Source organism: Macrobrachium nipponense, chromosome 1, assembly GCF_015104395.2.
Source record: "Macrobrachium nipponense isolate FS-2020 chromosome 1, ASM1510439v2, whole genome shotgun sequence".
Lineage (NCBI taxonomy): Eukaryota > Metazoa > Arthropoda > Malacostraca > Decapoda > Palaemonidae > Macrobrachium > Macrobrachium nipponense.
In genome coordinates this window covers 171,883,099-171,907,319 of record NC_087200.1, presented here as the reverse complement: position 1 = coordinate 171,907,319, position 24,221 = coordinate 171,883,099, and the positions used below count along the sequence as shown (strand labels likewise).

The following is a 24,221-nucleotide window of genomic DNA, read 5'->3' as shown; positions in this document are numbered from 1 at the left end:
TCGGGCTCAACATAGCGCCCAGAATATTCACCAAACTAGGAGAGACAGTAGTTCAGGAACTAAGAGCTCAGGGGGTAATGTTAGTAGCTTACCTAGACGACTGGCTTATTTGGGAAACCAATGACGAGGAATGTCGCAAGGCAACAGCCAAGGTAATAGAATTCCTAGAATATCTGGGTTTCCAGATAAACAAGGAAAAGTCCCGTCTCATTCCGGCGTCCCACTTTCAATGATTGGGAATTCCATGGGACCTAACCACACACAAACTATCTCTCCCACCGAAAAAGTGCAGAGATAGCGAAGGCTACAAGACAATTCCTCAAGAACAAACAGGCTTCTCGTCATACCCAAGAGAGAATTCTAGGTTCTCTTCAGTTTGCCTCAATAACAGATGTTTTGTTAAAAGCCAGGGTGAAGGATATCAATTGGGTCTGGCGGAAAAGAGCCAACAACAAGTTCAGAGACAAAATCTCTCTGATTCCGCCGATATTAAAGAAAAGACTCCGTCCATGGACGGAAGTCCGGAGCCTCTCCAAATCAGTGCCACTACAATTTTCCCCGCCGTCTCTGATAGTCCACACAGACGCCTCTCTGAGCGGTTGGGGGGGCTCCTCCCAGTACAAGAAGGTTCAAGGAACGTGGTTGAAAAAATTCCGCCAGTTCCACATCAACATCCTAGAGGCAATGGCCATTTTTCTGACCTTGAAACGACTAGCTCCAGCCAAGAACAGTCATGTAAGACTAGTCTCGGACAGCACAGTGATAGTTCATTGCATAAACAGAGGGGGCTCCAAGTCGAGCAAAGTAAATCATGTAATGATTGCGATTTTTTCGTTAGCAACAAAAAATCATTGGCACCTGTCAGCTACTCACCTGGCCGGAGTACGGAATGTCATTGCAGACTCAATATCCAGAACAACTCCGCTGGAGTCGGAGTGGTCCCTGGACACAAAATCATTCTGTTGGATTTGCCAACAAATCCCAGGCCTTCAAGTAGACCTGTTCACCACCTAATCACAAACTTCTGTGTTATGTGGCTCCCAATCTGGACCCTCTAGCTCACGCCACAGATGCAATGTCCATAGACTGGAACAATTGGCAGAAGATTTACCAATTTCCACCAGTAAACCTCCTGATGAAAGTTCTGCACAAACTCAGATCTTTCACAGGACAGGTAGCATTGGTAGCACCCAACTGGCCGAAGAGCAATTGGTTTCCTCTTTTACTAGAGTTGAATCTCCGTCCCAGATGGATTCCCAATCCAGAACTGACTCAAATAGTACAAACTCGGACTGTGTCAGCTTCCTCAAGAATTCTGAATGCCCAAACTTTATGGACTTCATGAAGTTTGCGGCACAGAAGGATGCTAGTATTGACCCACTAAACATCATGTTCGTGGAGTCAGACAAAAGAGAATCAATGTTCAGACAGTATGATGCAGCAGTAAAGAAGTTGGCCATCTTTCTAAAAGAATCAGATGTCCAGAAGATGACTACGAATCTGGCAATTTCATTATTTAGAACCCTGTTAGAAAAAGGCCTAGCCGCTAGTACCATTACTATGATTAAATCTGCCTCAAGGAAGATATTTCAGTTTGGCTTTAATATTGATTTGACAGATTCGTACTTCTTGTCTATCCCTCGAGCATGTGCTCGTCTGAGACCAGTGGACCGTCCTCACACGGTCTCCTGGTTTTTAAACGATGTACTCAAGTTGGCTTCAGACACTGATAATGAATCATGCTCATATATAACCCTTCTCAGGAAAACATTATTTTTAATGAGTCTGGCCTCAGGCGCCAGAATATCTGAACTGTCGGCTCTCTCTAGAGAACCAAATCATATTGATTTGCTCCCGTCAGGTGAAGTTCTGCTCTCCCCAGATCGGAAATTCTTAGCAAAGAATGAAGACCCACAAAACAGGTGGGCTCCATGGAAGATTATACCTCTCACACAGGACCCATCATTGTGTCCTATCGTCACATTAAAATCTTATCTGGGCAGAACTTCTGAAAAATCTTCAGGTCCTCTTTTTATCAGAGAAAAAGGCGGAACCATTTCCTTGAAAGGAATCAGACAACAAATTCTTTATTTTAATAAACAAGCCAATCCGGATTCAGTCCCTCATGTCCATGATATCCGGGCAGTGGCTCCCTCAGTTAATTATTTTCATAAAATGAACTTTGAGGATCTTAAAAAATATACGGGTTGGAAATCCCCAACAGTATTTAAACGCCACTATCTGAAGAATTTAGAGGCCCTTAAATATTTGGCAGTGGCTGCAGGGAGCATTGTCTCCCCTGATACGGCCTAGTTTTGTAACTCTATTTCCTATTCTTTTATTTTGCTATTAATTTTTCTTTTGATGCTCACTCTCACCTACCTGCCTCGCTCGTAATCCCTGCCTGTCTACCTTCTGTTCCGGTCTGGATTGCTCATCAACCCACTCCTGGACATGTGTATAGTTCATAATTGTTTGTTTTTTGTATTCCTTACCTGTTGTTTTTTACCATGATAGTATGGATTTGGTCATATTTGATCCCTTTTTTACCATTTGTAACTTGCTATTCTTACATTGGTTATTAAAACATAATTTTAGGAAAATTTTTATTTTTCCTTATATATCTGTAAAATTTTGTGATTTACCAAGCTTGTATGGCCAATTCTCTGATACTATTTCACCGGCCGACACAGGTCGAACCCAGAAAAAGGATTTTGATGAAGGAAAATCTATTTCTGGGGGAAGACCTATGTCGCCCGGTGAACCCATCCCTCTTCTCTCCTGGTCCCCCACCCTTTAGCTGGCCCAAGCTTGGGTGCGTAATTCAGGAATGAAGCGTTCGGGCAGAAGTTGTAGTAGTAGCGAGCGGAAGGTAGATGTAGGGTAGACATTGTAACGGCACCTATCTAGAGAGGAGTCTTCTAATTGGCAGAATATCTGTGGTAGTGGCTTCCACTCGCCCTTATGCTATACCGACACCCTTTATGGATGAGCGAGCTGGAGGTAGTAACTTCAGCATTCCATTTAGCTTTTTCTCTGGTATATTTAGCATCTATTTATACCTAGAAATGTGTGCTACAGGAACATTTCACCGGGCGACACAGGTCTTCCCCCAGAAATAGATTTTTCCTTCGTCAAAATCCCTTTTTTCAGCATGGCTTCATTTTAAGTGATCTGTTCCCAGAGTTCCAGCACTTTTCTGGGATTCTTCATGCCATGTTTTGAATTACTTTGGGTTGATCTAAACATGTCAATCCTCTGTACTCATCATGAAGTTTCTTATGCAGTTGCTATTTTCCAGTTGGCCTCCTTTTGCCATTCAAGCACTCTTTTAATGGGCCAGGCAGCGCATCTTCCAAACATGAGAATCTTTTGAACAGCTAAGGTTATTTCTTGAACTTAAGCTCTGGCATCATTAGGAACCCTAACATTTGATTACTTGTTCTCTTGATGATAGTGTCCTCTCTTCCACCCTGTTTTTTCTCTCAGCAAGTAATCTTTCCCATCCATAAGGTAGGCACCAGGCATTGTTAAGCTTTCTGCTTGGGTTTTTCTTTGCACTGTCAATCTTTAACACCATGGATTTGCCATCATTTTTGTTTGCCGTTCACCTTACTCCATCCACAGGTAAACTCACAGGTTTACCTGTCAGTCTCCCTGTCAGTTCATCAAAATTGACATTAATACATACACGTGGACGACAGATTGTGGGCGGGGTCAGTCCACTCATCAAAACTGATGAACTAATGGAATTACTCAAAGTTCATTTGACTGACTGCCAGACGACAGCATGTGTGGACGGGTAACCGATGATTTTATGAGTTCGCTGCTGGATTTCGAATGGGAAGGATCTCAGCCGCTCCGACCAGAATATGAATAAACTGTATATGCCTAATTCATTTCGCTGTTAGACCATGCGGCGCTACATATTTGTAGACCGTTGTGAGTCCAAATCATATATAACAAATAAAAACTATTTCCATGCGATAAATACAATTTGGTATACGCCTAGACCAGTGTCCTGTCCTTTTTATGAAAGTTGTCACTAGTGAAAGTGGGCTTCATAAATAGCTGCAGCAACCTGTAAGTCTTATTTAACCTTATGCATTAATATTGTATGAGAATAGATATCTCTTTTTAATAGGCAATATTTAGACCATACTCTGTTACACCTTTTTTCTCCTTAACTATTTTGGAATGAATTGCTGCAGCAGTTAGTCTATGTAGCTCTGACTCCTTATCAGCCAAGAGAGTTTCCATCGCTGCCAATATAGTGTCCACGAAGAGGGCTAGGCGAGAAATGAGGGCAATGACCTCAAGTTGACTGTCCGACTGACAGTTCTACTCTTTACGTATGGATCTAGGAACAAGGAAGTTTTGGGACTTGGACCCCATATGAGAAGAATCTACATATCAATGTGGGGAAATTGAAGGTGGTTCATCTGGGTCTTTTATTCTTTGCAAAAGAACATTCAACAAGACAAGAGATTCTTTTGGACAACACCACCACTCTGTCTTATGTAAAGATCCAAGAGGGCACCCACTCCTCCCTACGAGGCAGTGAAGGGCCTCCACTTCTGAGCAAAAGGAAACTAGACCCTACTGACTACAGGGTTCATTCAGGGCAAGCTGAATGTCTGGGCAGACGAGCTCAGTCGTTGCAGACAAGTCTTACCCACAGAATGGTCTCTTCATCCACAGGTTTGCACCAACCTACGGAAACTGTGGAGAAAGCCTTTAACAGATTTCATCATTGTGTCAAAGAACCATCGCCTCCCATTGTTTTGCTGTCCTGTCCCAGGCCCTCTGGCAGGGACAACAGCTGCCATGCTCCAGGAGTGGATAAACCTAGACCTGTACTCCTTCCTGTCATTCAACATGTTCAAGGAAGTCTTAAACACATTCGTGACACACCACAACTAGTCAATGACCCAAGTGACAATGTTCTGACCTCGGAAGGAATGGTTCCCAGACCCCTTAAGACTATTAGTAGACTTTCCCAGACTCCTCCCACAAAGGAAAAGTCTCTCAGACAGCCAGACTTCTAATGTTTTCAAGGCCTGTCTGCTCTTGCTCTGACAAGATTCAGACTGTCAACACACTCGTCAGAGAGAAGGGATTTTCAAGACCAACTGCAGAAGCTATTGCAAGATGTAGGCACCGGTCTTCTTCTAGATTCTACCAAGCTAAGTGGGCAGTTCACTGCTCCTGAGTCATCTGAAGATTACTCAGTGTGAAGTGATATTCACATACCCAATCACCAGTCCAATATTTATCACCATACATGTAATTACAGAGAGACTTCCCTCTGTTCTGACAACTGCTCCAAAAGATCATTGTCTACTGACAGAATGCCTTTAATGGACAGAAACCTCCTCTATACAGGCAGTCATGGCCAAAGAGTTAATCTGTACTATATGTGAGCCAAAGAACTTTGGAGTCGTGTTACATCCGAGTTGATGCTCTACACCCAAAATCTTAAAACTATTAGTTCGAAAGGGATACTGGGCAACCTCCAGACCTTGAGATATTAATTCTACCTATCGGTGATGCCTCTTCCCCACACGAACCTGGTAGCGATGATTGTGCTAAGATAAACTTTATCAGTCACTCATCTTGGGTCCTCCTCAATTACTGGAACCCCTTCTTCCGTTCAGGATATGGAGGAACAGGTAGAACATAAGAGTTTGTGTAACCTCCAGGTTGTTCCCATTATCCCAAATGGAATCCTCAGGCTGCTCGAAGGACGAAACCCCTGAGACAGCTCTTATGTGGTTTTTCAATTATACGAGTTCCTCTCTGGACAAGTGGTTTTCGCACTCATCTGCCAATCCGGTGGTCCGAGGTCCGACTCCTGGCTCGGCCAACGCGGAATCAGAGGAATTTATTTCTGGTAATAGATATTAATTCCTCGATATAGTGTGGTTCAGATCCCACAATAAGCTGCAGGTCCTGTTGCTAGGTGACCAATTGGTTCCTAGCCATGTAAAAAATATCCAATCCTTCAGGCCAGCCCTAGGAGAGCTGTTAATCAGCTCAGTGTTCCTGTAAAAACTAAGATATACTTAACTTTCCCAATTATACAGATGATATCATAGGAAAACCCAAGGGAATGTCTTATGATAATATATTCTATTCAGACACGTCCTAATTATCCTCCTGTCCAAGGAATTAACCTGTTAACAGGACAGGGCTCATTCTTCACAAGTAATGTTACTTTCCAACTACAAAACACCCTATGCGGTGATCTGTTACAATACACGGGCATATATTCAATATGCTATCTTCCAAAGAGAAATCCTATATTGCCAGAAACCATCATGGTGCTATTCTCGAGCAACCTAGCCCAGAATTGTGCCCAATGTCACTTCACCCCACCTCACTCTTGAAGAATAGGAAATTCTCCACCTTCCCCTTCCAGATATGATGAGGTTCTAATGACTTGCTTCAGCCAAATGAAGCTCAAACCCTCTATGTTAGGTTCATGACTTCAATATAGAAACTAGGCCAGGATGGAAGAGACCCATTTGCAGATGCTAGGTTAATCTAGCCAACAACCACTTGGACTAGGCTAAGTAGCTAAAGTCAATTAAGAAGTGACTAACTTATTTTAAGTTGACAACACCAGGTTCACAATGGCTTTGTTAGTTTAGGCTAGGTTAACTCTTCCACCAATTAGGCTAGGCTAACTCCTCCATCACTTAGGCTAGGCTAAGTCCATCAGAGAAGTACTATTAACTAGTCTAGGCTAGTATAGACTAGCTTAATCTAGAAACTAAATGACTTAGGGTAAAGTTAGGCTACAACCACATCCTGCTAGGCTGAGGTGGTAAAACTGTTCCGAATGGGTAGCCTAGGCACTAGTCTATGCTTGGCTATGCTTATAACCTTACTACTTCGACCAAGCTAAGATAGTAAAGGCATGTTCAAGTAGCCAGACCATGCTAAGTCATCAACCCACTATTAGGCTAAGTTGACATGTATGACATGTATGTCGGAACCATCTAACCTATGAGTTAGGCTAAGCTAACTAAGAACTGTACCACTCAGACTAATCTAAGATAGTAAATGCAGGTTCGAAAGCACAAAACCGCAACCATTAGCTAGGCTAAGCTGGCACATGTATGCCCAAACCAGTTAAGTTCGTACAGTCTAAGCTAAGAACTACTACCCAGATTAACTAAGATAGTAGCGGTAAACTCGGACTGGCTGGGATAGGCTACGAACTTAACCACTTGTTAGGCTAAAAGGTATGACTCGATTAGCTTGGCTATAGCATCTTAGGTTACAAGTGCACTACTGAGGCTTGTCTATCTTAAGTGGCAAAAGAAAGAAGTTCCACATCCTCCTTTTGACTTGAAGTTTTCATGCGGCTTCATTAAGAAGAATGGTTCTACAGTACTTTACTGCTATGGAATCAAGCTTTCGATTAACTTCAACTACTTGTGTAAGTCGAAGCGTTTGGTCAATATTCTTATAGGAACAAACCACATTATACCAACAAGTATATAAAACAAGGGAATTCTTCTTACCTGTAAAGGTTTGAAGTTTTCTGGGGTCAACCCAAAGTCTGTTAATTCCCATGCAGGTGAATGTGGCTGATGCATCTCCACTTACCTTAGCACGTAAATGTGAGGGTGACATATCTCAATAACTACTTCATGGACCTTATGGCCGTCCAGCATTACGTGCATTGCAAAACTACACTGTTCACGTTCTCATTATTAAACCAGCAGTTGCCAATTGGTTTGTGTTTACCTTCCAAACTTAGGATAAACTTACACAAAACCATGGAAATAAATGAAAATGAATTTAGCGTATCTATTTGCAATCCTATATACAAATATGAGAGCAATTTTATCATTATTGCATTACTATGACATCAAGAATTCATGGAAACAGTTTGTAAAAGCATCGGCGTATGTATGAAGTTCGTCTAAATTGGCAACACTGAGCTCTTACGAACGATTCCTACACCCGTCACTGTTTACACAGTTGCCTCCTGCGACCATCTAAATTGGCAACACTGCGCTCTTACAAACGATTCGTACGCCTGGCACTGTTTACACAGTTGCCTCCTACGACCGTCCTGATCCTTCTGGCCATCGCATTCCTTATGACCATCATATTATTTACGATCGTCATATTCATATGACCTTCATTTCCTCATGGGCTTCTTAGTAGTACCCATGTCTATTATAGCTCTGATGGTCGTCTTGCTTCCAAAGCCCTTCACAGCTCTCATGGGTGTCATGGATCTACAGCCATTACAGCTCTACGGTCGTTATAGCTCTACGGCCGACATGGTTATCACAACCTAGGCTATCACTGGACTGTTGACAACCTAGACGGCAACCGTCTAAAGTTGACTGAGCTAAACTACTGCTTAAACTTTCTTATTCAAAATTTAACTGGAGCACACAACGGCATTGCCGCTTATCCTACAAGAAATCCATATTTCTCCATAAGTGTGTGCTCCCGAAGACGAGAGGTTGGCAGTAGTAGGCTGTGACATCATGACTACCGCCATTTTGATAGCGGTTTTGGCTATGACGTCATCATGCTTGATGGAAGCTTGAGGCTGTTGATGGTACTCTTGCAGCCAAGATCAAGAGACCCAACCTGCTGTGGCATTTCTACTTTTTACAAGGATGTGACAGTCCTGGCTCGAAGATGAAGAAGAAATTATTCTTCTCCTCTTGGCATGAGGATTAGTCTTGAAGTCCCTGATTCTAGCATTCTCCAACTCTTCACAGCCACACTAGACTAAGCTTCCATCAGTCACTTGTTCGACAATTACAACTACTTCTTGTGCTTTCATATACGTAATAGGGATGTAACAGTCCTGGCTCGAAGATGGAGAAGAAACTTCTCCTCTTGGCTCGAGGATCAACTACGAAGTCCCTATTCTTCCAGGATTGGCAGAACACACTGGCATCAAAGTCAGTCACCTAAGCTTGTTGACGCCTAAGCGGAAGGATACAGGGAAAGACTTGCGTCTTTTCCACTATGTGACTGTTATATCTCCTAACACTTGTAATTTCTCTCAAAAACAATGTGGATTCAAAAATCGCCAAATCCGAAAGCATAGTTGTAAAGTACTCTTGTACCTTGAGGAAGCGAAAATGGAAGCATGTCTCCGTGTAGGCCGCAGCTGTGAAGTGACATCATGGCGGGCCCCATGTTTATGACATCACTGAGCATCTTGAATGCGAAGCCAGCACTCGACAAGAAGTGCAAGGCTGTTGTTATTCTCGTAGGCATAGCAACCTGACTCTAAAGGCTGCCGTGTTGCACTATCTGCTTCTCTACAGATGTTGATACATTCGACCGCCATTCAGTGTATATCAGGATAGAAGGGATATCCATCGCGTGGGACCCTGGATGGCAGCGCGACGTCATATAGCAAACCAACTGTCCTTCTTGGGTTGGTACTCCTGATAGGCCTAACGCCTACCGCACACCTCCATCATCTCTGCCCACGTATCTGGAATGAAAACAAGATGGCAATGCACCCCTCCCCCTGCAGGGAAAGGAGCACAATTAGTCATAATTATTTCCCAAAGCACATCCTGATACATCCAAGCTTTGGATTTTCAGGCAATCCATATGAATATGTGAAAATCCAAAGCACAGGCAACGAATTAAATGTACCTTAAGAGTTTCTGCACCTACGACTTACTACACAATGAGTACCTCGACGTCAAAAGCGGCAAAGAAACTATCCAGGCGTTTATCTGCTTCTTGTGATATCCACGAAGTCTCGAAGCATGAAAAGGCTTCATGTTCACATGCCCAGGAATTCCAAACAACAGATTCAAAACAACAGAGAGCAAACTAAACCGGCTTTAAAAGGACGGAGCAATGCACGTCCTCTCTTAAAGGCGGTAAGAAAATAACTAACGGGGTCACGAGTTAAAGCGTGGTATGTGGGTGGCTCCACATGTCTTGTGACCAAGCACAGATGCCAATAGTCCCTTGCACACACTATTATTTTAAACTTTACCGGTTTCCTGCTGGCACTAAGTATTTATCCTAATGTTACGACCGAAGGTTTGTTTCATATATGAACAAACTCCATTTACGACTCTTCTTCCCAGAGAGAGCAGCATATTTCTCTCGAAAAACAGAGTCCAGCCTTTCAAACACAGTTTGAAACAACGTCTCCGACGATTCAGCAAGAGCAAGCAACGATGTTATCGCAGAATGGGATGACCTCACAACGACAAGATGAAGTGTCACCACCACAGCTGACGTCATAGGCCGAGAGGATGCTGGGAATGACGTCACGACATCTCTAAAGGCAGCGCTGGTCAATGGCTTCCCTTGAGGAGCGATAAAGAGACAACCCAGAAAGCGCTGACGTTGATATAGTTGTCATGCTAGATGGCAGCACACTAGATCCAAAATAATGTACTGTAGTCCCGGAGGAGGTGGGACTGGCATCGGGGGAGGGGGATTCATAAATCCATGAAATGAGTCAGCAGGCCATCCAAAGAGGGGTAACCCCGTAGGCCTATACGTAGATGCCCAAACAGCTGCCATCTTGTTTGATTCCAAATCTGAAAATAATGAAACATAAAACAGCCTCTTACCTCTCAGGAAGGACATTAGATCCCGAGGGAGAGGGGGCTACATTACATATAACATCATCCTGAGCAACTCCCAATACTTCCAACGATGAATCGATGGAAAAAAAAGGAAAGAGACAGAGGAACAATTGCAGCAGGAGGAGCACTTCTGGAAAAAGGGGAAGCCGAATCATCTAAACGAGGGGAAGGACACCCCTTCCACGAAGGAAGAGTAGAAACTGCGATGCTCCCTCCTCTTATAAAACACCGTCCACTGAAAATAACAAGAATAACGGGCAAATAAAACCACCAGCTTGGAAGGAGAGCAAAAGCGTCTACTCTCCAAGGCAATCAAAGAGAGACTAACGCGTCACAAGGTGCTTGTTTGGTCTCCGACCAGCCTTCACTTCGTATATGCTCGAGTTGCCAGATCTCACAGATTCCTTGCTATACAATCTTTGATTGTTATTACTGGTTTCCAGCTGGGACAAGAAGATTTATCCTATTATTAAGACCAAAGGTTTGTTCCGCATATGAACAAAAGGTCATTCACTTTTATGAATGGTATGTATTTTATGCATATCACATTTGTTGTCTATGCCTTTTCTTACTACATTAGGTATACTATACTTACATGTACTATATAACCTTAGAATTATTTTGGATACCAAGGTAACCTAATACCAAATACCCAACCACCTATACGTACCACCAATGCGTATGCACAAGTACTCCTATTCACAGGCTCTCATGCCATAGTTCACTTGGATCTAGCACATCCCTTTAAGTTTTTTTTTTAATCAATTCTCAGTTATCCACAATCATTCCTTAACATGAGTATATATTATGGGCAATAAAACCAGGAATAAACTGACAAATATTAAGAGTTAAATACAATATTCTCAACTAACCTTATGAATTTATCAATGTAGCCCTTCCATGAATCTGGAATACCAGAGAAAGACTGAGTATGTGCATCATAAGTAACATGAACATCATGCTGAACTGCTGTGGGGCCAGATATGTTCATATTTTCCTGTCCCATGTCCACATCTGGCTTCTTCTTTATCTTGAAAAGTTCTGCAAATTTCTTCATCTCTTCCCTGTAACCAACAAAAATATTATTATTACAATATGATATTGTTATGATACAATAAAGTTTCATACATACTTACCTGGCAGATATATACATAGCTATCGACTCCGTCGTCCCCGACAGAAATTCAAATTTCGCGGCACTCGCTACAGGTAGGTCAGGTGATCTATCGCCCTGCTCTGGGTAGCAGGACTAGGAACTATTCCCGTTTTCTAATCAGATTCTCTCTTCCACCTGTCTCCTGCGGGGAGGCTGGGTGGGTCTTCAATCGTATATATCTGCCAGGTAAGTATGTATGAAACTTTATTGTATCATAACAATATCATTTTCATACATTCAACTTACCTGTCAGATATATACATAGCTGATTGACACCCTTTGGTGGAGGGCAAGAGACAGCTAACTAACTGACTAGACAGGTAAACAACAAATGTTGTAGGTATAAATAAACCTTAGTTCCTACCTTATTAGATGGAAGACTTCGTGGCTACTGCCCAGGAGTCTGCTTCATCTCAAGAGCCTTAGCGAGATAGTGATCTGTGGCCAAGAGTTCTTGCTGGTCTGTCGATGGGGTCTTATCCACTTACTCGGCAGAGCCTAACTGGCGTTTGTCAAGGGGTGCTAATCCGCTTATATGACAACACGCCTTCTTTAAGGAGCACACAACCGATCCCGATCACCCGATCCTAACCCGTGTTAGTTCTAAGATTGCTAAGAGTCATCCCCAAACTCTTAGCAAACAACCACAAACTCGAAACTCATACATACAAAATAAAAATAAAAATTTTGTACCCCTCTAATAGTCAGCTGTCACTCGATTTCCTAATGAAGCGAAGTGAAGGCCGCCAGTGCGACATCTGACACTTCCATGCACAGGAAACACGAGAACACATCCGACAAGAGGGTTACGTACACATATTTAAGGATCGGTGCTCTCTCCTTTACCCAGAACCGTCTGTGCTGACACAAACGGACCTAAAGAAAAACATTTCTCATACGTTACTCGCACATCTTTTAAATAATGAGATGCAAATACTGAGTTGCATCTCCAATAGGTTGCGTCCAAAATATTTTTAAGTGACATATTTCTCTGGAACGCAATTGATGTCGCGATTGCCCTTACCTCATGAGCTCTTACTCTTAATAGATTAAAAGAGTCATCTGGGCAGTTCTTATGAGCCTCGGTAATTACACTTCTAACAAAGAAGGCCAAAGCATTTTTAGACATAGGTCTCTTGGGGTCTTTCACCGAGCACCAAAGACCATGTTGTGAGCCTCCCAACCGCTTCTTTCTGTCCAGATAGAATTTCAGTGCTCTAACTGGACAAAGTAATCTTTCTATTTCTCTGCCTACTAGGCTAGTAAGTCCTTTTACCTCGAAACTCCTAGGCCAGGGATTCGAAGGGTTCTCGTTTTTGGCAAGAAAAAGAGTCTGGAATGAACAAATTGCAGAATCTTCTTTGAAACCAACTCGTGACTCAAGGGCGTGCAACTCGCTGACCCTTTTAGCCGTACCCAGAGATAGAAGAAATATACACTTTCTAGTGATATCACGGAATGAAGCCGTATGAGGTGGTTCGAACTTTTCCGAGGATAGAAATTTCAGAACCACATCTAAGTTCCAGCTCGGAATCCTAGGCTCTACTGACTTGGACGTTTCAAAGGAGCGGATGAGATCGTGCAAATCTTTATTATTCGTCAAGTCTAAGCCCCTGTTTCTAAAGACTGACGAAAGCATACTTCTGTATCCTTTAATTGTTGGTACAGAGAGATGTGACTTTTCCCTCATGAAAAGAAGGAAATCCGCAATTTCGGTTACAGAGGTATTGGAAGAGGACAGCTTCTTCGACCTGCACCAGTTTCTGAAAACTTCCCACTTCGATTGGTACACTCGCCCAGTAGATGATCTGCGGGCTCTAGCAATTGCGCTTGCTGCCTTGCGAGAAAACCCTCTCGCTCTGACCAATCTTTCGATAGTCGAAAGGCAGTCAGAGCAAGAGCGGGTAGATTTTGATGGTACCTCTCGAAGTGGGGTTGTTTGAGCAGATCTATCCTGTTTGGAAGAGATCTGGGGAAGTCCACTGTCCACTCCACCTCCGTGAACCAAATTCGGGATGGCCAATATGGGGCTATCAGAGTCATTCTGGTTCCCTTCGAGGCCACAAACTTTCTGACTACTTCCCCCAGAATCTTGAATGGGGGAAAAGCGTACACGTCTAGCCCTGACCAGTCCAGGAGAAAGGCGTCTATAGCATAAGCCCTGGGATCTCTACCAGGGCGCAAAATGTGTCTATCCTTTTGGAGAGAAACGTGGCGAATAGATCTATCTGTGGTTTCCCCCAAAGATACCACAGGGTCTGACAGACTTCCGAGTGGAGGGTCCATTCTGTGGGAAGGACCTGGAACCTCCTGCTCAGTCTGTCCGCTCTCACGTTCCTCTCCCCTTGAACAAATCTCGTTAGAAGGACCACATTCCTTTGATTTGCCCAAATCAGCAGATCTCTTGCCAGTTCGTATAGGGCGAAAGAGTGAGTTCCTCCTTGTTTCTTGACATAAGCCAGAGCGGTCGTATTGTCGGAGTTTATCTGAATTACTTTGTCTCTGACTATCTGCTCGAAGCTCCTTAACGCGAGGTGAATCGCAAAGAGCTCCTTGCAATTTATGTGCCATGACACCTGCTCTTCCGACCAGGTGCCTGACACTTCTTCGGACCCTAGAGTCGCACCCCAACCTGTCTCCGACGCGTCTGAGAACAATGTCAGGTTTGGGTTCCGAACTTCTAAGGATACTCCTCTGTTTTCTTTCAAGGGGGTCAACCACCACCTTAACTGTTGCTTTACTTCTAATGAGATCGGAAACGTGTCCGAGAGCTGTCCTGTCTTCCAACTCCAACTGCTTCTCAGGAAGTACTGAAGCGGACAGAGATGCAGTCTTCCTAGAGGAAAGAACTGTTCGAGCGAGGAAAGGGTCCCCAGAAGGCTCAACCATTCCCTCGCTGAAGTACGCTCTTTCTCTAAGAAGTTCAATACTGTGGCACAGCCTTTCCTTACTCTCTCTTGAGAAGGAAATACTTGAAAACCCCGAGAATCCATCTGAATCCCCAGATAGACTACGTTCTGGCTGGGGACCATCTGGGATTTCTCGAGGTTCACGATTAATCCTAATGTCTTTGTCAATTCCAGGATTGTAGACAGGTCCTCCAGACACTGCTTTTGAGACCTGGCCCTGATGAGCCAGTCGTCCAGGTATAGGGAGACGTTTATCCCTTTCATGTGAAGGTGTTTTGACACATTTTTCATCAAATCTGTAAAGACTTGGGGAGCCGTAGACAGGCTGAAACACAGGGCCCTGAACTGATAGATCCTTCCCTCGAACATGAAACGAAGGTACTTCCTCGACGAATGGTGAATCGGGACGTGGAAATATGCGTCTTGAAGATCTAGAGACGCCATCCAATCTCCTTGACGGAGAGCTGCAAGTACTGAGGCAGACGTTTCCATGCTGAACTTCTGTTGTTGTACGAATTTGTTCAGCGAACTTACATCCAGTACCGGTCTCCCTCCCACCGAGGCTTTCGCTACGAGAAACAAGCGATTGTAAAACCCCGGGGAGCTTTGATCCAGTACCAGCTCTATTGCTCTTTTGTCCCACATCTGCTCCACCATTTGACGAAGAGTATCCATCAGAACAGGGTCCTTGTATCTGGCTGACAGTTCCCTCGGTGACGTTGTCAAGGGGGGTCTGTCCTTGAATGGGATATAATAACCCTTCTTGATTACTGACATTGACCAAGGATCGGATCCTATGTCTTCCCATGCTCCGCAAAGAATTGTAACCTGGCTCCTACAGGTGTCTGGAGGAAAGATTTCTCATTTTCCCTTCTTAAAGGGACGGAAGGCAGATCTTCCCCTTTTTTCAGTTGATTTCCTTCTGACGATGGATCTAGCCTGAGCGCCTCCTCGAAAGGGCTGCTGTTGTTGAGTTGGCTTAGATGCTTTCTTTTCCTCACTAGCCATAGGTCTATTCTTCCTTGAGGATTGCCTTAAAAGATCCTGAGTGGCTTTCTCAGTTAGCGAATGGGCAATGTCTCTCACCAACTGCGAAGGAAATAAATGCTCAAAGAGAGGCGCATACAGCAAAGCGGATCTCTGCGAAGGCGAGACGGCCTTAGTGAGAAAGGCACTATGAACCGCTCTCTTCTTTAGTATTCCCGCACCGAAGAGGGAGCACACTTTCGCCGATCCATCTTGAACCGCCTTATCTGTGCATGTAAGGATGCTATGCAAGGTTTCAGGGCTTAGTTGTTCTTTTTCATGGGACTTCTTAGCAATGACCCCAAGGGACCAATCTAGGAAGTTAAATACTTCTAAGGTATGAAAAAGTCCCTTGAGGAGATGGTCCATTTCCGAAAGACCCCATGTTGCTTTTGCTGAATTCAAGGCATGTCTCCTCGACGAGTCTACGAGACTGGAGAAGTCCGATTCAGCTGAAACAGGCAGAGACAATCCCATGTTTTCTCCCGTTTCATACCATATGCCTCTCCTGCCCCTTAGTTTAGCGGGAGGCATGCAAAAGATCGTCCTTCCTAACTCCTTCTTAGTCTTGATCCAGGAGTCCAGAGATTGTAAGGCCCTTTTCATGGATATGGCCGGCTTCATTTTCAGGAAAGACGAAGACTGTGTGCCTTCGTACTTGAAAATAGAGAGCGAGGAGAAGGAGGAGCGGCTGGAGTTAATGCATCTCCATATTCTTCTAAGAGAAGAGCAGAAAGAACTTTGTAATTCGAAAGCCCTTCTCTGTTAGTAACTTCGTCCTCCGAGACGTCATCTAAATTAATAGGATCTCTTGATTTCTTCCTTCCCGAAGAAGAAGCACTTCTATAAGGAGATGGGCTAGGAGTAACTCTCTCCTTACGTTTATCATTAGGCGAGTCACGTATCACTGCTCTACGCCTGTTAGACTCCTGTCGGATGTCAAGCTCTTCACGAGGAGAATGCGCCTGGCGTTTAGCAGGAGTATCTCGCTGAGAATACTCCTGAGGCCTGGTAGGAGTATCCTGTTTGGAATACTCCTGGCGCCTGACAGTCGTTACACTCTTCGAATACTCCTGCCGTCTGGAAGGCGCATCTCGCTCCAAATACTCCTGGCGCCTGTTAGGAGTATTAAGCTCAGAATACTCCTGGCGCTTGGTAGGCGCATCGCGCTTCGAATACTCCTGGCGCCTGGTAGGAGTAAAAAGTCCAGAATACTCCTGGCGCCTGGGAGGAGTATCGAGGCCAGAGTAATCAAGGCGCTTGGCAGGAGTATCTCTTCCCGAATACTCCTGACCTACGGAAGGCGCATCTAGTTCCGAATACTCCTGAGGCTTGGTAGGAGTATCGCTCATGGAATGCGCCTTTCGAATAGCAAGTATATTGCGCTTAGCGGGCGCTATACTCCTATCAGGAATTCTCTCTTCTCCAGTTGGCTCTTGTTGCTTGGATGAAGATCTGGGCCTAGAACGATCTACAGTAAAGTCAGGCTCTTTGCGCCTACTTGGCGCCTGGCTCCTAGTTGGTGCCTGACGCTTGCTAGGAGTTACTTCCTTTCCCACATCTCGCCTGCCTAACGCACCGCTCCCCCCAGAGATGGCCGCTTGTGCGACAACTCCCCTGGAGGGTTCGTCGCGCCCGACAGGAGATCGGTATTTGGATCTCTTAATCGGAAGCCTGTCATCCTTTTTACGAGTAGGCTCCTTAGAAAGTACTCCTACCAAAGACGCTATTTGCTCCTGTACATTCATCAAAATTCTCCTGGTCGAAGGCTCATTCGAATCAGGAGAAGGAGATCTGGAAGGCGCTTGAGAGTCTTTTCCCTTCCAAGGATCTAAATCCTTTCTAGCTTTCTTGATTACCGAAGGCGCCTCCTCTTCAGAGAAGCGCTCGGGGCTAGAATTAAGCTCAGGTTCTTTCCAGTTCCTTTTTAGCGGACGTGAAAGCTTCGATTCCTTCCATCCTTTCTCGGAGAAGGCGAACTAGAAGATGAAAAGCACTCACGAAGGACGCTTTTTCTATAGCTGTCCCTGGCAGACTGAGATGTATACGATTCTGCCGAAGGGACGCCTGATCGTTGGGGATTCCCCACGACCCCCGTAAGGCTTTCGACTTTCCTTCTCCTCTGGGCCAGGGAGCTTGGAAGAGGTCTAGGCCTGGGAGCGTCGCAGGGACGACCAGACGCCCCCTCCACTACACTGGGGACACTAACATCACTCGAGAAACCACATTCACTTCTCTTACCTTCTAATGCTTCCATTTTCTCTTGCATTTTTTGAAGGGAAGCTCTGAGTTCCGCTATTTCTGAGGCGGAATCAGAGGGATAAACTTGTGAACGGGCTGAAATAGAATGGGCATAATTAAGAGAAGAAGAAGCAGCTACAGAACTACTAGACATTTTCCGGCTTTTGTAAGCCGCCTTCCTCTCTCTATCTTTCTCTAACTTCTTCAAGTAAGAAGTCAGATTCTTCCATTCTTGCGCACTCAATCTCTCACACTCGTTACACGTATTCTCAATTGAGCATTCAACCTTTCTACAACCACTGCATGTAGTGTGAGGATCTACCGAAGCTTTCGGAATCCTCACCTTACAGCCTTCATTCACACACACTCTGAAGCTAACACTAGAATCAGACATATTCACGAAAATCCAAAGCGAAGTCCAAAAACCAGTCCACGATAGCGAATGCCAAACAACGATCCAAGTACGTCACCAAAAATCAGTCGAAAGATGTTCAAAAGCGTTGTGAAAAAAGAATTCCAGTCAGGAGGAAGTAACAACAATGTTGATACTACCGGCGACAGAGAGAATCTGATTAGAAAACGGGAATAGTTCCTAGTCCTGCTACCCAGAGCAGGGCGGTAGATCACCTGACCTACCAGTAGCGAGTGCCGCGAAATTTGAATTTCTGTCGGGGACGACGGAGTCGATAGCTATGTATATATCTGACAGGTAAGTTGAATGTATGAAAGTACAGTTTATCAGAACCTTTTGTATACGAGTATTTTTCTTGCACAAGCTTGAAACAATATTCTAAGCTTGGAAAAAGTCACAAATTACTGTCTTTAAACCTGAAAGTAGTATTTGTTCCTCCAAGGATACAAACCATTGCCTTTTTTGTAACAGATATACTCCTGAGGTAGAAGGATCATCTCAGAGCTGACTGGCACTACTGAGGAATATGTGCAGTTTTAGACATCTGCATGTCCTGTTAAGTTCTCACTTGACTGTTTCAACTAATTTAAATAATGAGACGGGTAAATATATCGATATGCAGCTCCTCAAGCCGGGTAAACTTTGAGGTCGGCCAATTTATGAAAAAACACATCAAAGGAAATAAGAAGATAGGCATATGTACATGGTAAAAGAAAAAAAAATTCTAAAAAAATTTAACCAACTTACATGTTTTTTTCTAAAAAATGATTTTATTTAATTTTGTAAAATTACAATTATTGCTCACACAATATCAAAACAGATGAGAAATAAAATCAGTAACAAATTCTGAGCATATTTTTTGAAAAATATTTACGTAAATTTACCAAGAACAAAGATTAAGCAACTTTTTTTTTTGCTTTTACATGTTTTTTCTAATATTTCTTTCCACTTTTCTTTGTAAAATTACATTCACAACCAACACACTATTGTAAAAGACAAGAAAAAACCATCACCACCCCCTTGGTATATTTACAAGCAAATTTACAAAATGACATCATGTGAGACAGACGTACATAATACATTTCCCTTTGAAGTTACAATCTGAATTGAAGTCCTGAGACGGCCGATTTGGGGTTTTAGCCAGAGTAAAAGTTGCCATTAGTGAATTTATGGGCTACAGAAGTATGGCAACTCTTTCTCGCCTGATTCTTTCCAAATCCATGGAGCTTAATATTGTTTACAGGATCAGTCCGTCTACCACCCCAAACATGAAATTTTTATCTTAAAATTAATATTAATAATACTTACCTGTATAATTTATCTAACCCTAAATCCCCAAAAATCGCACCAAAATTTACCACATTGCCAACCCTGTTACCTCCTAGTCTGTCTGCCAGTTGGCCACACTGCAGTTGAGTTACAAAACCTTCCCTTGAAAATCAGTTGTGATAGGGAGATCATGGGGTAGGATGGATGGGACTAGATAAATCATACAGGTAAGTATTATTAATATCAATTAATCAAAAAAAAGGGACTGAATAAAATTTCCCTTTCAGGCAGAATAGGAGGAACGAACCTAATCTAATTAATAAAAAAAAAAATTAAGAACAGGACATATAACAACAAAGAAATATATATCATATGCCGAGTTAATAACAAAGAACTCTAGTTTTCTACCATAATGCTGCCGAACTGCAGTAGTAAAAGGACAAGGAGTAAGTGCATAGTCAGCCCGTCTGTAGAAAAGTCAAGTGACGAACCAGGTGACAAGTCAGACGACATCGAGGACAGCAAGGCTGCACCCTGATGACTTCATCAAGCACTAAAACAACCAGCGACACCTGCTCTCTCATGAATGTCTGGCGCCAAAAGAGAGGCGCGGGTATTGGCGACTCTTTCCCATAAGATGAGTGCCTGGACTGCCTGGGTGATTCAAAGCTAAGCAAACATTGGGGATGTATCAGCGCAACCCAATGTCTCATGAACGACTCCTGACTCAAGTTTTCTGGTCCCAAGAGAAAGGAACATGGAGCGAAAGGTTACTCAGTCCTGGAAGATGAGTGCCTGACAGTCCAACCTGGTTTCATGTTAAACGATCATCGGAGGGTGTATCAATGCAACCTATTTCGTCAACAAGAAACTCAGAGCTACTAAATGTCGCCTGATCTCGCATCAGCGTCTGACTCCGAGAAAACAGGCGAGACAAAAAGTGGAAACAGATGACCCATCGACTAATTCCCTGTCCAGAAAGACAGTGGAAGAAGCGCGAGTCGTCAGGACAGGCGAACCAGTGGATAGTCCTAAGTCAGCATCGACTTTGGGAGAAGTGTAGTCACCAGTGCTTACAACCCAGTGGCTGGTCCAATGTCAGACTGACATTGTGGATTTCATAAATGGTAAATAACATAAAGCCGCATTAAAAAATAATAAGAGCTTTAAAGGCACAAAAGGTTTCGGAAATTTATAAAGAGTGGCCGAGATGTAAACAACACAGGCGCTTGTTAACAACTCATTTTCAAGGGAAGGTTTTGTAACTGTCAATGGCAGTGTTGCCAACTGGCGGACAGAATAGGAGGTAACAGGGTTGCCAATGTGGTAAATTCTGGTGCGGTTTTTGGGGATTTAGGGCTAGATAAATTATATTAAGGTAATGTTTATGAGATGCTTTCCAGCGGCACTCTGTCAACACCTTGGAATTGCCCGCAGGTTTGACTGAAGGGGTGACTGCCCGAGGGCAAACCCCACCAGCCTCCCTTCGACCTCCGGTATGTCTTCTCCCGGTGTGGGGGAACAGGACAGTGACCTTCATCTAGGAGCACTGGCAGGTCGGACAGCCACCTCCTCTACACAATCACTATGCACTTCACAAACACTTTGATTGCCTTTTCCCATTAAGGCTTTAACAGAAGCACCAAGTTCCATCATTGAACTTGCCAAAAATTTGAACTTCTTATTGAATTTTGACTTGAGGGTAATCATGATGTTGGGATCGGAAACAAGCAAACCTGGAATAGGAGTTAGTGACACAGAAGCAGGATGAGAAAGGATTGGAGAATCAACAAGAATTGCAGGCGAAACAATCATGTTATCTTCTACCAATTCAGCAGCCTGAATATTATCTAAACTAGATCTACTTTCTCCCCTAGCAGCTGCTTTCCTCTTTCTGTCCTTATCTATCTTGTCCTGATGGGACCTAAAAATTTTCCATTTCTTGTCATCCCAATCACGACATTCAGCACAAGTATTCTCTTTCTTGCACTCTTGACCTCTACATTTACTACATCTGGTATGTGAATCATAGGAAGATTTTGCTAACCTGGTCTAACAACCATCTACACAAAACCTAACACTACTTGTGCTAGAATCTGACATACTGAAAATGCGCTTACGCAAAACAACCCAGAGTACTTCACTGAGAATTCCGAATTCATCAACACAATCCATTGGAAAAAAGGCTGCCTAAAAGCCACCTATGTTCACTGGGAGCCGGCAGAAAACAAATTGAAGCTCTCTGCCAGCCTGTTACCTACATATACTCCCTAGTAGTGGGTAGGACATTCTAACCACACCGTAACAGGAACTAGCGCTAGCGTAAATTTTCTATTGTTAGGCTGCCATAGGTGGAAAGCTCTTAGCTATATAATTACTGGGTAAGTTTCATTTACAAAAGCGCAGAAATTAATGGTCCGAAAAGTGGACTTGTCAGCCAGCGTAATACCATGTCCAAGTTCCTGGCAACAGAGGGTAGAGAGACTTAACTAATTCAGAGATGTCTTGATTTAAGGCTAAGTCTAATCCTCTTTGCCTGAATACTGTATATACAGAATTCAGCATCAATCTGTAGCCCTTAATGGGCTACAGATGTTTCAGAAGATGAGATACCAAATTGGGCTACAGATGTTTCAGAAGATGAGATGCCACATCTTCTGCACCAACTGCGAAACACTGCCCACTTCACTTGGTAGGTTCTGGTAGAAGAGTCATATCTACACAGAGCAATAGCTATTGCAACTTTTCTTTAAAAATCTTTCACTCTGACAAGCTTCCTGACAGTCTGAAGCCAGACAGTGCGAGTGGATAATACCTGATAGAACCTGTTGAAATGGGGATGTCTGAGCAGATTTTGTTGCTATGGAAGGAGCCTTAGAAAGTCAAGACAGATGTGCTATGAGGTCCAGGAACCTTTCCATCAGTGGCCAAAAGGAAGCAATCAGGATCATCAATGTGTTGTGATGTGAATGGAATTTGTTTATGACTTCCCTGACTAGAATGAATAGGGAGATGGCATAGTCTCCAGTTCTGACCAATCCTTGAGCATCACATCTATTGACCAGGCTCAAGAGTCTGGGGCAGGAGAGCAGTAAAGTGGCAGTTGATGGTTCCCTGATGTCACAAACAGGTCTACCAATGGTCTTCACCACCATTTCCACAGGTCAGTGCACACCTGTGCATTCAATAACCATTCCGTGAGAAGAACCTGTTTGCTATGGCACAACTCATCCGCAAGCACATTCAACTTGCCTTGAATGAACAGGTGAGAATCTAGGTCTGATTGCTCTGGACCCAAAGATCTCTGGCTTCCTCAAATAAGGAAAAAAAAGAGTGGGTTCCTCCCTCATTGCAAATGTAGGCCAGTGGGGACATGTTGTCTGAGTGAACAGCCACAACCCAGATCTGATGTGTCGCTAAACAATGTTAGGGTTGAGTTCAATTGAAGAGGTAACTTTCCCACAAGAAATCTCTATTCTTCTAACCACCATTGAAAGTCTTGTTTTATCTCTGGAGTGATGGAGAAGACAAACGAATCTGGGAGAGTCTTTCTGTTCCAATTGGCTTTTAGGAAGAACAACAACGGCTTCTCATGTAGTCTTCCTAAAGGAACATACATCTCAATGGAAGAGATGGTTCCCAAGAGGCTCATCCAACCATTGGCCAAACAAAACTGGTGATCAATGAAGTGGTGAACTTTCTGAATGAAAGACTGAATTCTCTTGTCTGACATAAAACCCCAGAAAACTTGTCTATTTTCCTCCCTAAATAGACTAAGCATCAAGTTGGAGCTAATTGGGACTTCTCTTGATTGTGCCAATTGAAGAGTTTTCATTAGGTCCTCCGTACACTTCTTGGATGGAGAACGAAGGAGCCAGTCCTTTATGTATAAGCATACCCTGACAGTCATCATGTGAAGCCATTGCGATAGAGGAGCAGGTACTCGGGTGAAGACTTGGGGGGGCTGTGCTCAGGCTGAAGCAAAGAGCCTGAAACTGAAAAATGTTATTGTCTTGATACAATAAAGTTTTATGCATACTTACCTGGCAGATATATACTTAGCTATAGACTCCATCGTCCCCGATAGAAATTCAAATTTCCCGGCACACGCTACAGGTAGGTCAGGTGATCTACCGCCCCGCCGCCGGGTGGCGGGAATAGGAACCATTCCCGTTTTCTAAGACAGATTTTCTCTTCCACCTGTCTCCTGAGGGGAGGCTGGGTGGGCCATTAATCGTATATATCTGCCAGGTAAGTATGCATAAAACTTTACTGTATCATGACAATAACATTTTTATGCATTCAACTTACCTGTCAGATATATACAGGCGGTCCCCGGGTTACGACGGGGGTTCTGTTCTTAAGACGCGTCGTAACCCGAAAATCGTCGTAAGCCGGAACGACGTTCTTGAAAACATGTCCACAGGGAAAATTTCACTACTAATTTGCAATTTTTCTTAGGGCCGTATCTCTAAAATTATCACTAATTTACTTTTTTCATGTGCAACACTGTGTATTCACAAATTACTGTATATTTTCATTAAAATACAAGAGAGAGAGAGAGAGAGAGAGAAATAACTCCTTACGGTTTCAATAGA

General features: G+C 43.6%; 1 pseudogene; it reads right to left on the bottom strand.

Moving 5' to 3' along the window:
* LOC135218999 (serine/threonine-protein kinase PAK 2-like) overlaps positions 1–24,221 on the bottom strand; it is a 288,649-nt pseudogene that overhangs the window by 250,174 nt on the left and 14,254 nt on the right.